The sequence below is a fragment of the Halichoerus grypus genome, chromosome 11, assembly GCF_964656455.1.
Source record: "Halichoerus grypus chromosome 11, mHalGry1.hap1.1, whole genome shotgun sequence".
NCBI lineage: Eukaryota > Metazoa > Chordata > Mammalia > Carnivora > Phocidae > Halichoerus > Halichoerus grypus.
In genome coordinates, this window is record NC_135722.1 from 100,139,808 (window position 1) to 100,149,213 (window position 9,406).

Below are 9,406 nucleotides of genomic sequence, written 5' to 3' on the forward strand. Positions count from 1 at the left end.
TAACAGGGAGGGTTTTTTTCCTTTTTTTTTCATCTACGGTTGGATTGCTCTTTCATCTGTCTGTCTCTTTTCCTGGAAATATCCTGGTAAGGCCGGCTTTCGCTCTCTCTTCTTTCTAACCAGCAATTCCAGAGTTTCTACAACTCCCTCTGTCTGCTTTCCTAAATTTTTGTTTTGGTTTGGTTCGGTTTGGATTCTGTTTTCTCGCTGTCCTGGTCAACTTTGTTTTATCTCATCCGTCCCGCTTCTTCTCTCCCTCTGGGCTGTTGTACCCAATAAAGTCAATATGGGTAGTGCCCATGTCCTATAAACATTTCCAGACCCTGTGAACATATTTGAGACCTGGAAAGGAAAAAAAAAAAACAAAAAGAGCTCCAAATACAGAGAAGAAAACTGTAAAATCAAAATTATTACATGTTTAATTAAATATCTACAAAACTGTAACATTGTCAACCAGTAAACTGCAACCAAACTGAACTGGTAAATAATCTCCTATAAATTGTATTCGGGGGATTGTAATGGATTTGCTATAGTGCGGGATAGAGGCTCTGCAACAAGAGGTCCTAGAACCTGCAAAGGTTGGAAACCAGGCCCACCTGTCTTTCTTTTCTTGCCCCCTTTCTCCCTCTCCTGCTCTCTCCTCTCCTCTTCTGAATCTTGCACCCCAACCCTGAGCGCACAGGGGCAGGGTCATGAGGGAGCCAGCGCAGGAAAGGCCGAGACCTTCCAGGTGGGCCAAGTACCAGAGTACCTTCCTGGGAGGCTGATGCTTTGCAAGAATCTGACAAATACACTGGGGGACTCAAGATGGAAAGCTGAGCTGCCCCAATATGCAGAGAACACTGTAAACTTTCATTAGCGACCGATTCTCTTGGTTTCAGCAACGGCAGTCTGCAGAGCCATCTGACCCGCACGCCCAGCTTCCAGTCTGTACGGCAAATTGTCAGTGTGGACACCCTGGGCTTTGGAGGGCAGGTGACTTCTCTGCCCCGTTGCTGTCTTCCAGCTTTTGGGTTTTGTTTTGGTGTGTGTGTGGGAGGGAGGCAGGCTGGTGGTGATGAGCTGGAGGCTTCAGGAGCCAGCATTCACGAGTAGTGTTTCCAGCTGTGCCTCAGATTCAGCCCGTGACCTTGGGCAAATTGCTTCCTCCCCGGGTCCTGCTCTCCATCTATAAAGAGCCTCAATCCCAAATTGTTTCGAGTTATTTGTTTGTAAAGTACTTTGACATCTCAGATCCAAGGCATGGTAAAGAGCAGAAATACTGCTGTTGTTACAGTGCATTTAAAAACCCAAATAAAATGCGTTGCAAGCTCTCCGGTTGAAAATTAAGAAGCTGTAATAATTGACCACTAATTCCACTGTTGCTTTATGCTATCCTTGCCATGCTGAGATCATGCAATTTTTGCCCTTTTTTTCTTTAAGAATAAATAAAGGTTCCTTTGTGAAGAACGGATTTCATTTAGTAAATAATTTTGACTTGTGATTACTTCTGTGACTTTTCTTAACTTGGCTTAGCTGAAAAAAAAAGCCTTACCCCCCCACCACAGCCCTCCCATCCCCGGTTGCTCGGTAAAGTAATTGTGCAATTAGGAAGAAGTGGCCGGAGCTGCGCGAGTCTCTATATTTTAGGTCGGGAGTCTGGCTTTGACTCCCTGCTTACTGGAGTGGGCGAGCCAGCCCGTTATTAAAAAAACAATTATGCTGTTAAAAAATCAGGAGCTGCACAAGTGAAGCACATCGATTGGCGAGCGCTGGTCAGTTATCACCAGAAGGTCCTGACAACACACTAATAGGTTTTTCTGAAGATCCAATCAAATTTTCTAGGCAGAGGCTTGAGGTGTTCCACATGGGATAATGCTTGTCCTGGCCAGTATTGATTTCAGCGTGGCTCTCTCCTCTCTCCCCCCTCACTGGCTCGCACTCTTCGGCGGCTGCTACTTTTTTTTTTTTTGGTAATAAAGACTTGAGCTTTGTATTCCATTTTAACAGTTTGATGAGGAGAGGGGGTGCCTCGAAAGCCTTGTCTGTCCCTGACCGTGCTTCTCGGCACCATCTCCTTTGTCACTCTTTCCTTAAAGTCAGATGTAGAATCACTGCTTCTCGCTCAGCTTCTCCCTCACCTTGTAGATTTTATTCTCAAAGTTGCTTCCAGCCCAGCCAGCAGCCCTTCTTAGAAGGGATTCGGTGGGGAAACCTTTTGGGAAGGAGGGATGGAGTGGTTTGAAGTCACAGAGGTTTCCAGTTCCCCTAAGCAAGTGAATTCCCTGGGCAAGGAGAGGGTGGTCGTCCAGGTATGAGTGTGAGTGTGTGTATTGGGGGGGCGGGGAGGGAGACAAGTCTACCTGTCCGCACAGTTGTACGGACTGTTCACTTGACAAGGGTGTCAGATCAAGGACAGGGATCCAGCCCACCCTCTGCTAGCCAAGCATGGTGACCCGATGCCCAGTTGCATCTTGGAAGGCGTGCCTTTTTTCCAATTCACACAAACATGTTGCATGGCCCATCGGTGGCCTGGAGAGAGGCAGTAGAAACCCAGTGCCTCCGGGACCCAGAGTAGTTCTGCTATGGTGCACCGCCCTGTCTGGGCCCTGGCTGCTCCCCGAGTCATCCGTGGATGACAATGGCAGCAATGTGAAACACTTCTTGCAGCCAGCCCATGATCTTTAGCTTCCCCATCATACTCCGCGGCCCCAGGGAGGCTTCTTGGGTCTGTTGAGTTAGCATATACCTCCCCCAGCCAGCTTCTTCTGCCAGTTCGTCTCCCTCAGGAGCCCCCACGTGGCCTGGGCAAGGTGTGCCATCCCTCTCATCCTCCTGCCCAATCTCCTGAAGGACACGAGCTTTGTTATCGGCAGACCTAGGTTCAAATCCCAACTCCTTCGCAATAAAAGTTGACTTTGGGCAAGTCTCCGAGTCTGTTTCTTCATCCTTAAAATACACACCTCACCCCGGGTTGTGGGGACCAGGTAGATAAAAATATTATGGGGCTGCACAAATGTTTATAGGTTCTTGTCAAACTTCTAGGCTCCGGGAGTCGTATGTCCTCCTTGGGGCTTCCCAGACACGGCCGGGAGCCCCCAAACAGACTCACACCAATTAGCACTTGGTTCTATCCTGACACCTTTTCCTCTCGTTGTCTCAAGCGTGTGTTTTCTCTCCACGCTGGGCTGTTAGCCCCTTGCACAGCGGGGTCGCATCTTTCACGTGTCCCGGATTCCCCAGGGTTCCGCGGCACCAGGAGCTCGCGGTGGCTACTCGGAGAACTCCTTGACTCCCCTAGGCATTTATTGTTACACGATCTTTAGTCTGTAACACTTCCCACCTAGGAAGCGTCTTAAATGGAATCTGTAGCTTTGGTTTAGTTCATCCAATCATAGAATATAGAATGTCAGATCTGCAGAGCACCTCCGAACTCGTCCACTCAACCCTCTCATTTTATATACTTCCCTTGCAGGCAGCCTCCCAGGGCAGTGCCAAATACCCGCCACCGAGCTGTTATGCTCCTGATCCCCTCCCCCCCCAGCCAAGACCCCTGAGCCACGTTAATGATGGAAGTACACCATGCCACTCACCACCAGGCAGCAGGCTGCAGGGCAGGTGCGGCTCCAACTGGGGGCCCACAGGGCATCACCGGGAGCTCATTCACAATGCGGATTTGCAGGCCCCACCCATATCTTTTGAATCAGAGGCTCTAGGAGTAGGGCCTACCAGCCGGCATGCCCAGGCGTCCTCTAGATGATTCTGTGCTCTCGTGCGGGAGCCCCTGGCTGCAGGAGAAAGGGTGACGGGCTTTAAGCCAGCCAGCCTTTGAATCCAGCTTCACCACTGAGCATCAGTGTCGCTGCCTGGAAAGCAGGGAGCATCGCGCTCAGCTCACCGGGCTTTCGTGTACATGTGCCCAGATGCCATGCCCAGCACACAGTAGGCACTTAAGAAACGCTCGCTGAATTTGAATTGCCACTTGTCTCGGGTGAGTGGCTGCCTGGCTGATTGCGAGGCTGATTGGAGGACATGCAGCTTTCATCACCTTCATCAGGAAAAACAAATCTATTAAGTGTCTCAACGCTTGCTTCTCTGTCCTCTGTGTACGGAGGAGAAAAGCATCCCAGAAACCCGGGGAGACAACCAGGCAGAGCACAAAGGCCAAAGGTTTTAAAATTAGGAGCACCGTCGTCCGAGGCCCAGCTCCACCGCTCACTGGGTGATCCCGCCGGGACCTGCGTAGACCCCCTCATCCATTCCAAAGCTATTTGGGGAGCTCCTGCTATGTGCCAGGCAGTGGGCGAGGCATGGTGAACACACAAGAGAACAAGTTGGATGGGGTCTCCATGGCAGATCACATATCCCCCTTGTCCCCCATAGGTCCCAGCCCCCTCGCCGTGGGACAGGGTATGTGGCAGGGAGCGGAGGGGACGTGCACACACACGAGTCTCCAGTCTCTGTCCTCCCTCCTGCTGCAGCTGCCGAGAAGGGCGGGCGTTCCAGAGGGCATGGCACAAGATGTTGGCACCTCCGCTTTTCCCAATCCCCGAGTGACCATGGGACACGCAGCGTGGCAGAGAAACATGACATTTGGGATTTACGTCTCCCTGGCATAGCCCCGCCTCTCCTGGCTAATACAGACCGTGCTCCCGTGAGTCTTGCCCCCAGTAAGACCAACAACACACACACAGTGGAGGGTTCAGCTACGATGGTGAGAGATGATATGAAAGAGACACGGCGGTTGCTATCGAAGCATGCGTAAGGGGGGGCCTTATCCAGTCAGGGGGATTCCCAGGAAGGCTTCTCTGGAGAAGGGAGAGTTGAGATTGGAGGGATGCACAGGAATGATTTCAGCAAAAAGGGAAGGGGAGGTCAAGCCCAGGCAGAGGAAACAGCATGTCCAAAGGCCCTGAGGCGGGGTGGTACGTGGGGCGGATAAAGAACAGGCCGAAGAGGCAGGAGTGCCAGGAACCAGCGGGGGATGAACAAGGCCGTGGGCTAGAACCAGATCAGGGAGGATTTCATGGGCCATGTTAAGGATTTGGGATTTTATTGTAAAACAAACAGTACACTAAAGGTTTTAAAAAGGCAGCAACAGGAAATGTGCTTCTTAAAATGCTTCAAGCCTCACCTTCCTCATCTGTACAATGGACATAAAAATATGTATGTTTCAAGGACCCGTCAGGAAGAAAGGAAATAACCTCTGTAAAACATGGCACCTTAAAAGGATCCGGACCCTTCTCTCTGGTTCCTTCCTGCTTAGGGTCTACATTTAGCCCAAGCATTCTGATAGATATGCTTGCTGTTTGTGGGGAATGCTGAGATTCAGGAAGAGACCCAAAATACCCTTGCAATAAAATAATAGCTAACATTTATTGAGCACTTACTATATGCCAGGTACTGTTCTAAGTATGAACTCACCAAAACCTTAAGGGGTAGGTATTCGTATTATAATTATACCCATTTTGCAGGTGGGGAAACCTGACACAGATTGGTTAAACTCCTTGCTCAGGATCACACAACTGGTCAATAGCAGGGCAGGCTTTAAATCCAGACACTCTGATGTCAGGATCCTCACTCTAAATCACTACACTTCACTGCCTCTTGGACAGAAATGGGATTTTAGGGGAACAAAGTGGTCAGCGGGAGCGGCTCTGGCCCAACCAAAGGGGTGGGTACAAGAGCTGGACCCAGTTCTGACGCTGAGTGGACTGTGAGAACCGTGGGTGCATCACCCCAAGTTACAGACCGGAGGCCCCCGCCAGCCAGAGGCAGAACCCCGTAGCTGACCCAGGACACCATCCGGGCCCCCACCCCATCCTGGGCCAGGGATGGAGCATGTTCTCTCAGTCAGCCTGTCAGCTTCTGTGTGCCCCTTCTAGAGATGATCTCTGCCAGGACAGCCCCACAGCGCAAGGGGGCCTGCTCGGTGAGACCCCTGGAGCCACACAGAGAGAGTGGGGGGGGGCGTCTTCCCTTGGGAGGAGGACAGCGGCGGGCCTGGCGCGGTCCTGAGTGGGGTGCCTGGGCGCGTGCCTGAGGCATGTGGTGTCAGCAGCGCTGTGGGGGAGGGAGGGCCTGCCCAGCTGGGCTTTGAGGCCCGGCCGGCAGGACGGCCGCCCTGCTCCTGCCACTCTCTGCAGTCAACCAGAAAGTCAGAAAATGTGCTCGGCGACCAGCGAAGCAGATGGTTGAGAATATCATGTGTATACAATATTTATGAAATGTGCGCTGAGCGGAGCTGTGGCTGAGACTTCCGTCCCAGGCAGAGTAATTCAGCCCTGTGTGATGAACAAGATGGTAATTGGGGTAGTTCCAATTTACTAACCATTTGCAAAAGATTACATACCTCTCACATAGCATCCTCTCCTAATCTTACTTTAATGAACACTACTCTATCTGGATGTATAATTTCAGGGCGGGGGAGAAAAACAATTTCTAGCCTAGAAGGCAAAGCTGTAGCTAATACATTAACATCCAAATTAGAAAGAGGGAGAATAATTGCGAGATCTATAGCTCAAATAATTTGAAGCCCCCCTCCCCTTCCACACAGTAAAAGACAGATGCATATTGGGGATGGCTTCTTGATACCACCAACCACTTGGATGCGGGGGTTGAAGACTTTCTAAGATGGCAGCCTCACCCAGAACCGTTTACTTCACCTGACGAGGGCCCCCCCTCCGTGGGGATGTGTTTTCAGCTGATCTTCGCTGCCGGAAAGGGGCTGTCCTTGTATTAGGAGGGAAGCAGGTCAGACTAGGAAAAGAACCTCCAGTTCCAGGGTTGTTGATAAGCATGGCTTCCCTGAAAGCCTAAGGCTGGGGGGGATCCTTAGGAGTGAGTTAATGATCTCTACCTCAGTTTCATCATCTGTCAAGTGGGGGTGGGGTGGGATAATAATGCTGCCTAATTCATGTCTTCGTTCAACAATTTTAATTGAGCCCAGCACTTGCCTAGATGCAGGGAACAGAAGTTTAAAAATAAATGCTCTCAAGGATGTTTACATTTTCAAGGAGAAAGAAAAACATTCAGTCTGCTAGGTGCTAGGACAAGGACAGGGGACTGGTGAAGGGCTTGCCCTTCCTACAAATCCCAGGGTGACCCAACTGACTTTCCAGCCTGGGCACCTGGGCAAGGCCCCTGGAGCTGGCCCAGCGCTGGGTCAGCCCCACGCTTCCACTGGTGCCCTCTGCGGGGCGTGGTCTGCATTTGCAGCTTGAGCGACATTAGGGGCTAGTGGGAGGCAGCTGTGCCCAGCTTCCGCTCCAGAAAGTGGGCTGCAGGGAGCAGAGCCCCAGCGCGCGGTGCTCCCTCCTGCCCGGAGCCCTGTCCCTGGCTGACGGAGGTGAGATGTGCAGCCCCCTGCCCCCCCATTCACCAGGGCAGCTGGGGAAAGGTGCGAGGGGCCGAGGCCGAGGTCAGAGAACACCGCCTCCGAAAGACAGCACTCATACTCTTGGAAACACCTTCTGGAACCCCTTTCCCAGTTCCAGTCTGCATTGCAGAGCAGGTCTGTAGGGCAGGGGCGCTCCACTGTGCTCTCCCTGTGCCTTCTGATGCATCAAGTCCCCAAGGGGGGGGGTGGCTGCGGAGAGGGGCACAGAGGACAGCCAAGTTTCCTCCATCAGGGACGGGGACCTCGGTCTGCACCTACTGCGTGCCAGGAGGGGTGCCACCCCCCCCCCCGCCGCGGCTCCGCTGACCGCAGCTCTGCAGCCTCCATCAGCGCTGTGCCAGGACCCAGGCTCCGAGGCTGTGTGGTCCCCGAGGCGAGCCCCCCCCAGTCCCTGACCCCAGGGGTGGCAGGGAAGGGTGCCGACCAGCCCTGGGACCCATCCCTGGAGCCCTCCGCTACACCTCCCCGGCCTCCCTCCCCTGTTCTCCCTTCCACTCGGGCTTAATTGACTCTCAGAACTGTGTGCCGGGGCTGTTCACAGACCTTGTCAATCAGACCTGCCCCCTGGGGCCCGCACACCAGTGCCCGCCCTTTTCTGAACTCAGAGCCTGTGCTTGCTCCCCGGTCTCCTCCTCCCTCCGTCTTAAACCAACAGACACACGTAGACACCTGGACGGCAACAAGCAGCCGTCTCTCCTGCTGGGAAACACTGTACGAAATTAATAGCAACATGAGCCCATGTGGAGAGGAAGGGGACCCTGGGCCATAGGGGTGGGGGTCCAGCCCCTGCCCCTTCTCCAACCTCTCGGCTGCCTCGGGGCCTCTGGTCACCAGTGTCTCCAGGGCCACCCAGAGGGGATTTGGACTTGGTGAGAACAAATGTTGCCTCCCCTCTCTCCCCAGCAAGAACCTTGGTGTTAATAAGCAATGAGGTGGAGCGGGACCCCCTCCTAGCCCCCAGCCCCTGGTAATTCACAGGCTTCCTTCATCCCTTTACTATCTGGCCTCGGATTCTGCCTTTTCACAGGTGTGTCTGCACCTGCCTTGGGAGCACATAAGGGGAGAGGGAAGAGGAGAATCCAAGCTAAATAAATAAGAAGGAAGGTAGGGAGGGAGTGAGGGAGGAAGGAAGGAAGGGAGGGAGGAAGGGAGGAAGGAAGGAAGGAGGGAGGGAAGGAGGGAAGGAGAGACAGAAGGAAGGAGGGAGGGAGGAAAGAAGGAAGGAAGGAAGAGGGGAAGGAAGGAAGGAAGAGGGAGGGGAGGAGGAAGGGGTGGAGGGACGGAGGAGGGGTGTTGAGCCCCCAGTGCACTGTGTCCTAAGCAACTGCATATATGATTGAACGTGTGGCCTCACTGCTGTCTTTTCGGAGGTGACAGATGATGAAGGACAACCAACTACCCGGGTTTGCCTGGGAATAAGGAGGTTCCTGGGACAGAGGACATTTTCAGTACTAAGACCTGGGCCAGTTGGTGACCCTTGTCCTCCCAGTCTGTCTCCCTGAAGCCTGGGCTTTAGAAAGCCAGGCCTTGGTCTGGAGTGAGGCTGGGTCTGACGTCCAGGAAGGAGCCTGGGGTCAGGCTCCTGCATCTTGGGGTGGGGGGAGTGGGGAGGAAGGAATCACGTTATAAAGAACACCAGACCTCGTCTTTGTTTCTGCTGCCCCTGCGTATGTACGGTTTCCTCCACTATCTCTTCCCAGTGGTTTTCCGACCGCAGGAGCAGTGGGGACCCTGGTGACAAGCATGACCCAGTGCTTACTCCGCGGCAGGCACACTTCCAGACCCTGTCAGTGCGCTCACTCACTGAACCCTCCCCACTGCTCTTTGACGTAGGTGTCCTCATCCTTGCTGGTTACAGGTGAAGAAACAGGATAGAAGAGGTCCCATGGGTCGATGGCACACAGCCCGGGGGGCGGGGGGTGGAGATGGACCCTGCGCCCTGTGTCTCTGGTCGCCCCCTCTCTCTGCTCACCTGCAGCCGTGACTCTGGGCCCTCGGCCTGGGGTTCGCATTCAGCACCCAGGGGCA